Here is a 16,381-nt window from a genome sequence, read left to right on the forward strand (position 1 = left end):
GATCTTCCGAATCGAGTACTCGAGCGATTGACTTCTCGAGATCTTTTGAATCGAGTACTCGAGCGATTGACTTCTCGAGATCTTTTGAATCGAGTACTCGAGCGATTGCCTTCTCGAGATCTTTTGAATCGAGTACTCGAGCGATTGCCTTCTCGAGATCTTTTGAATCGAGTACTCGAGCGATTGACTTCTCGAGATCTCGAGATGTTTTAAATCGAGATCTCGAGATGTTTCAAATCGAGATCTCGAGACGTTTGAATCGAGTACTCAAGTAGTTCATTTTCTGCGCTTTTCCAAAATTGAGTTGACTGCTACGGGGGTGCCCACTAAAAAGGGGTGGAGCATGGCGCAGCCTGTGAAACTAAAATTTTTAGAGCCGGTTTTTTGAGAGGTTTTTTTAAATCTCATTTTTGGAAGGGAGGAGGGGGTCCATGGCGCAGCCTGCGAAACCGAAATTTTTAGAAGCGGTTTTTTTTTTTCAATCTCATTTCGGGAGGGGGGGAGGGCTCTTTCTAGACGGATGCTCCGTAACATTTGAGAGGGTGCGCCATCGCCCTGCGAAAGGGGGGAGATGGACTCCCTTGACTTCAGTTGAATTCCCGCGTTGTTTTGGCAGGGGTGCGCTCGAGATAGGAGTGTGACATTTAGGCTACCATTTAGGGGTATAATAAGGGGCGAACCCTCCTGGCTTTTAGAAGTTTTAGGTTAAGTTTGGGGGGGGGGTATTGACACCCCCCTTTTAGAAGGAGAATCAATACCACTTCCCCCAAATTCCATGAAAAATTCTAGTTTTTACATTTAAGTCTGGGTCTAGTTTTTTGTTGTTTTCCGATAAAATGAGCAGATACACCTTTTGTCCCCTTACCCTTACGGTAAAGTTCGAAATGCAAGCTTGTTTTAGGGGGTCGATTCGATAGATTTTAGTCTTCATTTTGGGGTCACAATCCTTGGGGGGATGCAGGTTCGACTAGATTCCCTGTTAGCTTGTCAGAAACTAGGAGCTCGGCATTTGGGCGACTGAGTAATTTATTCGAACGGTTATGCAGTTAAGCTAATGATTTTCAGTTATCACGTGATTATTTCGAATGGTTTCGGGCTCTCAAACACGAAGTTAATAATGTAAACAAGTAGGGGAATAGTTGCTCTGCGTAAAAGTACTCATTCTTTCCTAGTTTATAGCTTTGCTTTTTTTTTTTTTTTTGATGCTCTTGTTGAGAGTAGTTAAGTATATTTATCTGACTAATATATGAGGAGGGAGGGTAAAATATTTGTGATTGCGTTTTCCAGAGGATTGGGATTCCCGACGCATTGAAAAGTGTACAAGTGTGGCTTGAAGTGCATTGAATTTCATGATTTTTTTTTCTTTCTTGATCCGCTCTTTTTTATTTTTCTTTTTCATTCGTCGACTTTAGGAATATGCAATAACAGTAAAAGTGTAGGGAGTGAAGTTGAAATGTTTCTGAGTGCATTAAAAAGAAATATTGAAGTTTGTCCTGTGGGATTAATTTTAGCTTCCACTCTTCGGCCCAATTTTTAAATAAAAATTACATTTTATACACATTGTTTTTTTTTTTTTTTTTGAAATTCCATACGCAAGATATTTGTGACTTCTTGTGTGCGTAGCATTTATTTTCGCGCGGGTAGTTAAATTTAAGTATTTTGCTTGTTTTACTCGCTTCTGTTTATGTCATACTCCTTATAGTTTCGTACATGTTAATTAGCATATTATTTACTCAACTTAAAAAAATTCAGTCAATTAATGTGCTGATTTTATTTTATTATTATTATTTTTTTTTTGTAAAGTTGAGGCAAAACTGCTGAAAATGCTTACGCTCGCAACGGTCCATTTCGGAATTTAAGGTTCCGTAGCTACGTTTCATTTTCCGTGCGTTGGTCTTCAAAAAGGTTAAAATTGATTATCAAGTTTCTCTGAAAAGCAGATTACGTATTCGGTTTTCAAATCATCCGAGATGCTCGATAACCGAGCATTCCACAACAAACAATATATTATACAAGAAAGAGCGCGGGGGAGGGGGGTAAATGGCGCAGACGGCGCCATTGAAGTTTTGAAGAGGAGAGGGTAACTTAAGCGGCTTTAATTTATTTTAGGGGGTTCAACGTCACATTTGAGAGATGAGTGTCATCGCCCTGGGGGGGGGGGACACCACTGCATTGTAAACACCTTGCGTTAAAACATTTCATAAACGTTTTAACATGGCTGCCACAGCGTTAACAATCGCTTTAAAACGTTTACTCAACGAAATGTGCTCTCTGAGTAACCCCATTCGAGAAAAAGCACTCGAGAAGCAATTATTTGATTCTAAAACCTTATAGAATGACAGGGGTGTCCGTCCGTCCCTGTGAGCACAGGCGCGCTTCTTATGACAATCCCCCCTGCCAAAAGAAACAATAATCCGAAAAAGGGCTAAGACTACCTTAAATTCTCAATTACATGTTTTGTACCATACCGGTCAAGGGCGCCCATATGCAAAATTTTAAGGGGGGGGGGGCGCTCAGATATTTTCCCCATGGTTTAGCAGGATATTTTCCCCATGGAAATCGATTTCAGTACAGATTAGAGTTATTAAAATTTGACATTTTTAATAACTTATTGATTAATTGCTGGAGAAGAAATGATTTTACATTTTTGCAAAAAAAAAAAAAAAAAACTATAAGCAAGGATGTACTAATTTCAAAGAATGGAGAGGGGGCTTGAGCCCCCACTTGCCCCCCACCCATATGGAAGCCCTTGATACCGGTTTAATATATTTTTAAGTTTAACAACTCTCAAGTTTAAACCTGCTAGTGTCGCCCAATGACCTGCCCATATTATCATTATCCCTCACTTTTTAATAAAAATTGTACATACGTACGTATTTAATCTTAGTCAAGTTCAAAACAGTATGGAAAGCGTTTCTCTACCCTTTTTTTCAAGATTTCACCACCGGATCACACCAGGGGCGGATACAGAAAACCATTTGAAGGGGGTGGGGTCATGCTGAAGAAAGCCCTCCCCCATGAACGAAATTCCCGTTTTAGGTACGAAAAAATTCTGAAACTTTTTTGGGGGCCAATAAAAAGCCCAAAATCGGTCAGGAATAAGGCACATAATTGGGGATAAACGTTGCATATTAATATCATACGCAATAAAACAAAGTAGTAGTTCAAATATTTTCTTTGAAAAATAATTGATGTATTGAAAAGATAAGATACTGTCATCGTTTACATTTTATGCATAAATTGTTTGAAAACAATGTGTACGGATACTACTGTCGAGAGTTTAGGGGGAGGGGTCATGACCCCCACGACCCTCCATTGTATCCGCCACTCACACAACACATACCCCTTCATATATCCGCTCATATGATAATTAACAATTTTCATTCTAAAAATATCGTTCGATTATTAAGGAATCTCTCAATTATCGAAAATTCGAAACCAAACATTCAACTATTACCCCATTCGAATAAAGCAAGAGAAAAACAATCATTCGATTTTAAAAATCATTCCGAATCTATCCATTCCAAGAGCAAAGGGCACCACCTATGAAGCTCTTCCCCCAAGAGCAATACCCCCAAAAGAGACAAAATCCCCTAAAAATTACAATCCCGCAGTTAACGTCAAAACTCCTCCTCCCCTCCCCTCTTATTTGCACCCATAGGAATTAATTACACGAGAAGTTAACCACTTGTTTTATAAGAAATAACTAAGTACCTTTGTGCCGAGAAGTAACATGAAATAACAAACGTATTGTATCCCAAATATACAGATTACTGAATAAAATATGACAACGTATATAAAGTACAAATTGACGTTGTCATATTTTAGTATACGTCGTCATATTTTATTCACTATGCAGTACAAAGTTTTCGACTACTTTTTATGTATACAGAGTACTGCAGAAACATGTTTTGGAGTTTTAAGGTACACTTTTTTCAACAAAATAGTAAGCTTTTACATATAAGGTGCCATTCCTTTGTTACGTATGGATGATTTTGGCCATTTTTGACCCCTTCCCCCATGTAAGGGTACGTAAGGTTTTTCAAACCCCTCCCCCTATTCTTAAGTAAGATTCCATTTCGTTTTTCGAAATAATGAAATGACTAATCTAATACCACTGGAATCGAAATTTAATTCACTATTATTAAATAAAACCTTTTTGTGTGATGAAATATTTACTAAAAAGTTGGAATCTAGACTGAATGTGTTTTCGACATTTTTTTTGTATATGATGCGATAGTAGTTAAAAATAAAACATGCTATACATAGTGCAATTCTTTTATTATGTTTTACATTATTAATTCTTCGTAAAACAAAAAAAAAAAAAACAGTCATCCTAATACGTTTTTATTTTCCAGACGCAAATGAAACATCGGCTTGGAAAATACTGCGTAAGAATGCGCTTGAACCCCTCCCCCCCCCCCCCCAAAAAAAAAGTATGTAGACATTTTTCCAACCCCACCCCCTCGGGACCCTTACGTAATTGATGAATGGTCCGTAAAGACATCCAATGCTCTTACATCCACAATCTCACTATTTTGCGTTGAAAAAAGGGTTCCTTGAAACCCCGAAACACGTGTCTGCAGTGATCTGTATATTTGGGCTCTAAAACGTTTGTTATTGCCCATTACACTTGTATCATTACCCATTAGTAAAGTCGAAGGTGAACGTAAGGGGGAAGACGTCCCCTCAGGTTTTCAACTTAAGTATTCCCCCTTTTTACCGGAACTATAATTTTAATGCCTCTCAAGTTGAACCTTATAAGCGCCTCCAACCTTTACTTCCACCACCGGGACACACAACACATGTCTCCCACAGACCCGTCCATGTGTTCATTCATTAACACCTTTCGCTCAAAACTTATCATTAGATTACCAAGGCATCCCAAAGAATCATTTGATAATCAAGCATTCAACAGTATAGATTCAATTATAACACTATTCGAATGAAACATTCGAAAGGCAATTATTTGATTGTAATACCATTTAGATCGCAAGGGTATCTATTCCTCAAGTGTGCTGGCACACTTTTTAAAATTAGGGATCCTCTCTCCCCCTCAAGAAAGACACTCAATAAAAAAGACTAACGTCCATTAGGAATTTCAATGGCGCAGTCTGCGCAATGACCCACCTCCCCTGTGGGCTCCTCAGCGCAGCCCGTCTTTCTGGGGGAAGGGTTAAAAGGTTTCAATGCAAATTGTTTCGGAAGACAGAAAAAAACCATGCTCATTCTTCATAAGTAAAATCATTAACTCTTCAAAGCCAGCCCTTTGACCCCCAAATGACGGATCCGCCCCTGCAACTAAAACATTTCAGAAGCAGGGGTGCCCACCCGCCCTGAGATCAAGCCCCCCCCCCCCACCCTCAATATCGCAGAGACCTCCCCCCCAAAAAATGAGAAAAATACCCTTTAAAACACCCCCCCCCTAAAAATGTCAATAGCACAATCTGCGCCATGACCCCCCCCCCCCCATTCATAGGTGGGCACCCTTGTCAGAAGTCAACTATATTGAGAGGTTCATTCGATTATCAAACACTGCTCGAGTGATTGACATCTCGAGAACTCAAGATCTCGAGAACTCAACATCTCGAGAAGTTCAAAGCGAGAACTCGAGCAGTTGATCGCTCGAGCACTCGGAAAGTGACAATCGAGAACTCGAGCAGTTGATCGCTCGAGTTCTCGGAAAGTGATAATCGAGAACTCGAGAAGTTCATCGCTCGAGAACTCGAAAAGTGATAATCGAGAACTCGAGAAGCTCATCGCTCGAGAACTCGAAAAGTGATAATCGAGTACTCGAGAAGTTCATCGCTCGAGAACTCGAGAAGTGATAATCGAGTTCTCGAATGATCTTGAATAATCGAGTGATTCGATTATGAGAACTCGATTATGCCCATCACTAGTGACAAGCCACGGAGGTGAGAATTCACATGCTGTGAACCAAAAATATATTAAAATAAAAATTATTGTTAAAAAATTGTTGGCAGTTTTAAATAGATATATTTTTAATGAAATTACAAATCATTGTTAAATGAATTGTTCCTTAAAGTTTTTGCTGTAAAAGGCGTGTGACAGAAAAATTACTTTTTGAAGAATGACCCATAAATTAAATGCTAAACGTATTTTTTTCCCATTTTATATTTGTCTACAAAACCTCCCTTCAGGTGTTAACTATATTTTCCCTGAACGCCAGAGCAGAGGCGCTCAGAAGACATTTGCACGACGGCGCCGATCAGGCTTGGCGCGACCCTGACCAGGACGGATTTTAAACATGTTTTTTTCTCATGGGTTCAAGTAGCTCCTGGAGGCTCAAGTAGCCCTACTTTACGGTATGTTTTTCATTTATTTCTTCTTTTATTTATTACACTTTAAAAATGCAATAGAAATAACCAAACTAATAACACTTTTTATATAAATTTTATGACAAGGGCTCTTTTCAATGAAGCTTATTGGAAAGATTTTTGCGTTCAGACTAGGATTTATTTGAGTTTCAAATTTCTCCGCAGGTGCAAAATTGATTTTTTTTCTGAACTCTTTTAAAAATGAACAAAAGCCTTTCCTAATTAGAAAAATTAGTAGTTTATTTATTTTTTTTGTCTGACATGTCTGGAACGAAAACTTCGCAAACAAAAAACGGATTATTTCTTTATAAGTTATTAGCAGGAGACAGACAGACAGAGAGACGAGCTGTCGACAGACAGTCTCATGTTTCTTTTATCCCACATAGTCTGAATTTAATTTTCTTATTTTAAAATATTTATTCAAATGCGTTTTTTATTTACTCATTTACTTCTTAGATTTAGGTCTTGATACATTTATATATTTACACGTTTTAAAGTATATTTATTATATTTTAATTACTTTTGATTTCTTTATTTGTTCCTTCACTTATTTATTTACTTATATTTTTTATTGCTTCAAACTCATAAACCTGCATTTTTGTACTTATTATATTTTGCCTATTTTCATTACATGGATACGTTCACATATTTTCCTCCTCATTTGCTTATTTACTTTAATATAGATGAGAGCAAAGTAATATTAATGAACAAGGGTGGATCCAGCTTCTGGTTTAGGAGGGAATCAATATCGAAAGAATTGGGGGAGCGGGGGCAATATTTGGACACACACAGGGGGTCAGGGCAAATTAATCGATAGATAAGTCCTTAAAATACAGCTTTATGCCATATTTGGTATCTTGATGGGCCCATGACGTGCATTATCCCCCCCCTCTCCGGTTCAGCTCTTGTTATAGAATTGTTGGGCAGTATGGCAGACCAAGGTTTTGACTCTGTTTCAAGCCAATATCATTACGGAATTTCATAAACGGGTAAAAAAGTGCTTCCATAATACTGTGCTGTGAGAGTCGACTGTTTGTTGTTGTTGTTGTGCGACTAGTTAGAGAACAAAGAAGGTTTAGTGATTCTCAGGAGTTTATGCAAGCAAGTTTTCAAATATTTTAACTTACTAACAGTGATGTTCCCATAGGGCATATTCCCCATATGTCGTATACTCTCAAATATTTTTAGAGATATAGCGTATACCCTCAAGCTTAAAAATTTTTCATATAATGACATATGAGGACTAATTTATCAAAATGGAACGTATCCATTTTCTAAAAATGCTCAGGAGGCGAGAAAAACGAATTTGGGCGACAGCAAGATAGTTTTATCAACTTCTCTGGGTACAGAATTGAGCGCAGCAAATCATGGCCCAGAATAAGAAATACTTGTGTAAAAAAAAACAAGGAAATATCGCCATCTTAATTTTGTATACGTGCCCTTTTGAACGAAAACCTGATTGTTAAGAATTTGAATTTCACCAAAACTCTAATATTTCACCTTCTTATATTCTCTTATTGAAGTACATGAACCTGAAAGTGGTGGATTAAAATTTGACGATTTTAGACATGTGTTCCTTTGGATCTAAAAATCTACAGATTCCTTTAGGATATGTCCCCTTTCGTTCAAAATAAAACGTGCTGAGGATGGATATGTTACCTTTTGATCAAAAAGTCACACTTTACTCTTAAATAAAATAGGATTTTTCACGTTTGAACTTCTTGAGAGTAAGTGATTTGATAAATGCCATATGAAAGATTTAGAAAATGTCATAAAATGATTTTTTCAAAAAAGTGGATGTGTTCCTTTTTGATAAATTTCCTCTCATATTACGCATATGATCGCATACACATATTGTGCGTAATGAGTTACTAGGAGTATACCCTCAGAAAAACAGATGGGATCATCACTGCTTACTAATACACATGTGACTTGAGCGTTGATATTGACCATAGTATAGATCAGAAGAATTGTAGTTTGTTATACTGTGGTCGTTTTTCAGTTCCTTATGTTTTGTCAGTTAAATGGTTATTGCTCTAAGATGGTGTGTCAGTTATTGTGTAATAATAGGTATTCTGTAATCTCCCACGAAACCTTGTTCTTTGAAAAGTCCTGATGTGTTTCAACTTTTTTTTCTATACACCTCTAGAAAATTTAAAAAAGAAAAGATTGAAGCAATTGGGAGCAGCAGAGTTTAATCTTTTTCTATAACAATTATCTGCTTTTATAAAAAAAGTTAACGATTCAACTGAGACACAGTATGAAATAGAGGGAATCAGAAAGCTCTGGAATAGCAAAAGAAACTGAACTTTAACTTTCGAAGTTTAGGGTTTTCACCAGCGAGTCTTAACTGGTAGTCCCGCGAACCGGCATTGGGCCACAGAAAAATTTGACCGGTACAGAGATTTTTCTTCGTCCACATTAAAAAAAAAAAAAAAATCCTGACTAAAAAGAAAACACCATAGTAATAATATCATATATTGACATCATTTCCGTAAATTTTGTGAGTAACTTTCGTAGTTTTCTTTGATTGCATTGTTTATTACTTATGTATTATTCCTACAATAATTACTTTCCTTATTCCTTACATTTAAATATTTTTGTAACAGTTCTTTAATACTTAGTAAATTGCTCTTTACATAATTATTTATTCATTTATGACTATTATTATTTTGTAAAAGAAGAGGAAAATCTTCGAAAGTCACCAACAATTTTTTTTTAAGTATTTGAAGGTCAAGTATTGAGTGGAAAGTTTTGCTTTTTTTTATTCAAGGAAAAAAAGGAGAAATAATGTTAATGTGTAAAAACGTGCAAATGTGTTAAAAAAAAATCACATATTTGTAATGGTCCAAAAATGAAAAATTCAAAGGATATTTTTTTTTGTGCAAAACAAGAAGGGGGGGGGACATGCCGGCACGCGATTTTTTTTTCAAAACGTCTTGCCGGTCCGCTTATCGAAAAGGGTTGAGAAACGTTTGTTTAAACCACCAAATTCATATTGCACGACTATCTCATATTTCCCGCATTTATCATGTGTTATAAAATAATGCTTTTCATCACATCAAAACAAATTTTTTTTTCCTGCAATTGTCAGCTTATTACAGTTTGTTGTAGTATGCACTCGTGATGATGCAAGAACTTTTGTTGTAAAACCATTTAATTATAAAAAGATAAATCATACTCATACTGCACTCCTCTCATCTATTTTCAATTATTATTTTTTTCCGCTACTTTTAATATTAATTGGATTTTACGGGAAAGTAGCTTAAAACATGCATTATGCATATATAGCTTAATTAAATTTGGGATTCGTTAGTATTTCGAAATTATTTAGCCAACGCTAAAAAATCTGTTAACTAAAGACTTGTAAGTTTGATATGTTGCATTGTTATTAACTAAATTAATTCGCACATTTCTTTTAATATTTTTCATTTTCTAATTTTAATGTAAGAGTCATTCCATTTAAAATCAGGCAGGCAGGTATGAAAAGTGCCATATGACCATCACCGATTGTTTTGAAAAAATACAGTAGTTACAACTAACGGACATATGAAGTATCCCAAAAGGATTTTGCAAGAAATTTTTTTTTCTTCAGTAACAGCCTACTAAACTTCTGCACAAAATCGGCCATTTTGGAACAAATTCAGCAAAACACTCGATTTGAAATGGACACTCTCTCTATTTAAAAAGTATTTAACATATTTGAATAATTCTTTTTCTAAAAATAAATAAAGACCCTTTTATCATTTAGACATCGTTTTTAAAAATTTAGTTAGGTTTTTGATAAAGAAAAGAAAAAGATTTTTGTGGCGGAAAAACTTCATTTTTACCGATTTTATGATTTTTTTTCTCCATGAAAAAAAAAAGTTTTTTTTTTCTTTTTTTTACTAAACCGAGAAGGCAGTCAAAAACCCTTATATGATAGTTTCGTGACATACTTTATTACAGCCTTGGAAAAAAAATTGAAATTTTGAAAAGTTTACCAAAACAATCAAAGTCAGATTAGTCAAAAAACGCATTTTTTAAAAATCTAAAAATTGGCTCATTTGAACCCCTTTTAATGCTTAACAAGTGGATATAGACCGAATCCCGTATTTTTTCTCAGAAAATGTTTTATGATTTTTTGAAAGTGACCTTATTGACCATGGCATGCATGTAAAATGAAAATGTCTAATAAATTTCTTTCCCTGAAATTCTGATCATATAAATGTCTAATAGCTACAATACATACATACATACAATACATACAGCACTTTATCAGTAACAGCTGAAATCTTTCCTTTATCAACATTATTTTATTTTGGCTCAACGAATCATTTTTTTTCTCTTTCAATTACAGCGTGCGACTCAATTACATGACAGGAGAAACCATAAAGTTCAAAGGGAGGAGCAGTACAATGCATTAAAAATGATTTATTATTTTAATTTCGTGCTTTGATTGTCATTGGTGACAGTTGTCCAAGAAATTTTTAGATCCTACGTCGTATGATTACTTTTATACGTAAGTATAGGTACACTAAATTCAAAACTCAAAACTCACCTACAGTTTGAGAATTTAAAAAACCTACCTGTTTAATGAGAGAAGAAATGAATTGAAGTTGGTTGTAAGAGGTAACTAAACAGATCACCAAACTTTGCTATTATATCCAGGGATTCAATTTCTAACAAAAGAAGTTCAGGAGCTCTATAGTCTTCGGAACTTATTTTAATGCTAAAGTGGCGTGCGTTCGGTCAAAAATACAAAACTTTGAGTGAATTAAGCAAGGAAGTATAGGAGCTCAACTCCCATAGCAATTAAGCCCTGATTAGCAGAAAATAATTTATCTAGTGAAATCAGTTGGTCACCAAAGGCACTTCTGTAATTATGCACAAAGTCATACAAAAAGACTAATTGACTGGGTCATCAAAAGCAGTTTGTTACACGTATATTATTAAAGCCAGTAAAATTTTAGTGGTTACTAATAAAGTACATCATTATTGCAGCTATTAGACCTTAATATGATTAGAATTTCAGTGAATGAAACTTATTAGACATTTCCATTTTACATGCATGCCATTGTCAATAAGGTCACTTTCAAACTAGTATGTTGTGGCTATCACGAAACTTTCTTCTATATTTTTCTTTTTTTTTCTGATCCCTCCCCATGCTTGACGAGGAAGCAATATTCCCAACAAAAACAAAATTACACATGCAAAAACTTGATGACCATCCCAATGTCTGAATTATTACAAAAGCAAAGCAAAGAGCGAAAATTGAAAGTTATTTTTAAAACCTTGCTTGAATTAATTACAAATATTTTAGTTGTTAACAAACATAAGATGGCAACAGTTAAAAATTTTAAATCATTGAGATAATATTTCCGATCATTTCCATACAATTAAAATCACGAGAAATACGCAGACGACAATCTATTACGATTTATCTTTCCTATTGTTGCATTAATAAAGATATTTTTATTCGCAAAAAAAAAAAAAAAAATCAGCACCTCTTGGAGAGATTGGCATCAAAATTGAACCAAAGCCTGTTTACATATGATTCACATACATTCCAACTTTCAACCAGAACGTAGCATTACTTCTTGAGATAGGGCACTCACAATGGAAAAAAAGAACGGGCGATTGCGCTACCCCCTTTTTAGCTGTTGACACCAAAATAAAATCAGCTCTTATACTCACTAAGGGCTTCTTGCCGATTAATTTTTCTTTCATTCCGTTCATTATTTCTTGAGATACAGCAGACACAATTGACGACAAAAAACGTTCTATAGCTCAACCCCCGTTTGAGTTATTGACACCAAAATTGAATCAGCACCTGTTCCTGTTAATGGCAACATATGGACTAAATTTTGTTTGATTCCACCAGTTACTTCCTGAGGAATAGCAAGCACGCTCAACTCAAAAAACGTCCCATTGCTCCACCCCCTTGGACTCACACCCCATTCGCGCCAAAAACCAGTGGGCACAAGTTCACATAGGGGCACATATGTGTACCAAATTTCGTTCGATTTCATGCGGTAGTTTTTGCTGTAGAGCGACCACAAAAACCTCGTCACACACAGACGTGACACACACACACACACACGGACACACACACACACGGACACGGACACACATACACACACACGGACACGGACACACACACACACACACACACACACACACACAGGCAGACAGACATTTTCCAAAAATAGTCGAAATGGACTCAGTACACCTCAAAACGTTCAAATCCGTCGAAATTCGAAAATTTGCACGAATCCAATTTTTTCTTCTATATATTAGATATAGAAGAAAGTAAAAATCATAAAACATTTTCTGAGGAAAAATACGGGATGCGGTGTATATTCATTTGTTAAGCATTAAAAGGGGTTCAAATGAGCCAATTTTTAGATGTAAAAAAAATGGATTTTTTAAGTAATCTCACTTCAAAAAAAAATCGTTGATTTTTTGAAAATTTTCAAAATTTCAAATTTTATTTCCAAGGCTGTATTTATCTAAAGATTATAATAAAATACTCTTCGAAACTATCATATAAGGGCTTTAGACTGTCTTCTCCATTTACTAAAAAAAAAAAAATTTTCATGGAGAAAAAAAATCATAAAATTGGTAAAAATGCAGTTTTTTCGCCACAAAAATCATTTTTTTATTTATTAAAAAACCTAACTAAATTTTCAAAAATGATGTCTAGATGATTAAGTACTTTTGAAATAGTGTCCATTTCAAATCGAGTGTTTTGCTGGTTTTTTCCAAACTGGCCGATTTTGGACAGAATTTTAGAAGGCTGTAACTGAAGAAAAAAAATCCTTGCAAAATCCTTTTGGGATATTTCATATGTCCCTTAGTTGTAACTACTGTATTTGCTTCAAAAAAATCGGTGATGGTGATGTGACAGACCCTGCCTCATCTGAAATGGAATGGCTCATAATTTAAATTAGTAATTCTATCACTATTAAATTTTTGATGGAACTCAAGGAACGGGGTTACATTTTGTGTTGAAGTCAAGTAAATTAACATTACTAAATCAAAAATTTGAATTTGTGGAGAAAAAGTAAAACTGATATTAAAGCCTTAATATTCAAAAAACATTGGCATGTTTATGCTTTTTTACTGCAGAAAATTTCCTGTGATAAATAGTCTTTTTTAACTGCGCTAAACGTGAGAGTTCAAAAGTTTTTCTGAGATAAAAGAAAAGGTTCTTTATAACCATAAAGTACGTGTTTTCAATGTTTGTTTTGGACTCATTTCACTGTTTCAATTTATAGTTTAAGATATTTGGCATAAAAAAACATTAGGACTATACTACTTTTCGCAGCTTTGTTAAAAACAGTAAAAAGCAAATTTTAACAGAAAAGTAGTTTTAGTTACAAGCTATGTTTCCCATACATGTTTAATTAAAGATACGCACATAGTATTTGATGACAGTTTTTATCTTAACGTACTTTCCCTTTGCACTGTAAGTATTTCGCATTCAAATTTGAGCTTCTTATAAATTACCAGGTATGAAAATGTTTTAGTAACTATATTCTCAATATCTGTTTTTCTTTCTGTTACTTGAATTTATATATTAATTTGTTTTATTTAATTCATTTCATTCAGTGATTTGTGTACATAAAGATTAAAAACACCTAGACAGTACAATTGAGCAAGGTTCAACTCGACTAACATAATATATTTTTTATTTGCTCCTGCTCTATAAACATTCCCCGTTCAAATAACTCGTTAATAAGGTAAGAAGGAAAAAAGTACACACAAGTTTTTTCACATACTTTAATTTATGTAACTGTGATAAACTTGTAAACAAAACATATTTGTTACATTTTTACTTAAATACGAATAATAGACTAAACTTCTATTATATGTTTAGTATTTGGAAACGGTTTTTCATATTGCCACTTAAATGTTTTTTAACTCTTTATTACAAATCTTAACTAACTACACTGCTTTTTTGAACCTTGCCTTTTAAGCTTTTAACTGTCATTTTGTTATTTTAAAAATCTTTTCATAGATATAATTTAAGCACACATAATTTAAGAATTTTCCAATTAAATAGTAAATAAAATTTCCCCTGTAAAATTTCAATGAAAATAGAACACTATATTATGGGGAGAGGCCGGACACATGTAAGTCTGGAGCAAAATGCGACGGTATGCAGCTCTGTTCGAAGAGCTTTTACTAATTTTAATTTTTTACTAATTTTGATTCTAATTTTAGTCGCTGCTTTAGAATTAACCTAAATATGAAGATTTTAAGATTAACTGCAATTACTGAGTGTTTTAACCAAGAATCAAGGAATCACATACTTATTTTATTTCATACTTTTTAGTGAGAGCCAAGCTTACAGACACAGTCTTTAGATTTAAAGACAAAAAGATGTACCTTAGCGTGTCTTTTGGAATTGCGCTTTCGCGCCAACATTTATTTCCATTTACCTTACATCCTCAGAAGTTTCCTCCTAGCTACTGGTCCCGACTTGTTTAAGAAATGCACTCCATGTACTATTTCATAACTGAGATCGTAATAAAAAATATATTGCTATTTTTATTTAGAAGTGATTACTTAGAAAATGTTAAGCGACAAAACCGCTTGCTGACAGTTGCTATTAGTTAAAGGAAGTTGCAAAACAAGCAAACAAGGAGACAGTATAGGTATTTAAAACAGAAAGTTCGATAAAAAATCAAGCCAGCTAGTTGCCAATGACAGTTAAGGCTTTTTTACATGAAATTGAACCGATTGGTAATGCAGTAAAAAATGCAGAGAGTCAGTGTAAATTAATGAAAAATAAAAGAAGCCCGAGGTCGGATTTGGCATATTTTCTAACGACTCCTACTCATTTACCCCAAAATCAGTTCAACTCCGACTCTTTGACTTCACAGCCCTGGTGTTTTCATGCATAAACAAATACATTTAACCTTTATTGTATCAACTAACACGACGTTTTAATTTTTGGGGGAGGGAAGAAGAATGAAAAACATTGCTATAAAAAATGCATTTAAAATAGTTTAACAATTAAAACATACCTGTGGAAATGTTCCGCAAGGGCATATTCTGTTACTGCAAACATCTTCAACTGTTGGAGAAAGTAAACCAAGACCAATGTGCAAAACTAGATCACTAAGTCAGGTAAAAAACTTCCCACCGTCACATTGTAAACTTTGATGCAGCGATAAATTCAGTCCGTTCTAACAAAATCCAACGGAGAAAAATAATCCACGGTACAAAACTTCGATTGACACTTGAACATGATCCAAGTTTTGGTGCAACTTATAAAAATTATATTTATCATACACTAAGATATGCATAAATAGGTAAAATATGTACAGCTTTTTTTGTATGAAATGTAAAAAATCAGCAGAGGAGAAATATATTTAGAATACTTTTTCTTTTTTCCACTGACGATTTTTTTCTGCCTCTCCAACATGGAGAAAGGCAAAAAGGAACATCAAAAAACGCGGGCGTTTCAATCATCTCGCTCGCTCGCCGGAGTTGCAACTCCTCGACTGCGGGTTGGAGCACGTGATTCGTGCGGTTCCCAGGACTTCCCGGCTCTGCCACATTCGCGTTTTAGGGAAGTTTTTGCAGCGCCGCCCTGCGACAATTTAGACAGTTTATTCTTTTTTTCAGCAGAAGCAACAGACGGAATGAAATATAACAAACATGACTGGGACAGAGCGCAAGCGGGATAGAAGATCTGAGTTTAAGAAAAAATATACATTGACATTAAAGCCACTCTTGCAGTAATAAGCGCGCAAATTAAAAACTACATTTATTTTATTAATTTATTGATCTATTTAATTATTTTCTTTTCTTTTCTTTCTTCATTTTTTGAAATACTACAGATGAAGTAAAAAAGAAAAGCACGGTAACTATACACCAGTTGAAGAGAAAAAAGTTTTGACACTTTACGTATGCGTAACTAAACATATAAGAATGCCATATGTAGAAAGGAAATATATCTGCATGAGAAAATGTAAAATTAAATAAAGAAAAGACAAAATATAGAAACTACATCGCTTTGGGAATCAAAACTATAAGAAACAGGTACAGAA

This window comes from Uloborus diversus, chromosome 4 (genome assembly GCF_026930045.1).
Source record: "Uloborus diversus isolate 005 chromosome 4, Udiv.v.3.1, whole genome shotgun sequence".
Lineage (NCBI taxonomy): Eukaryota > Metazoa > Arthropoda > Arachnida > Araneae > Uloboridae > Uloborus > Uloborus diversus.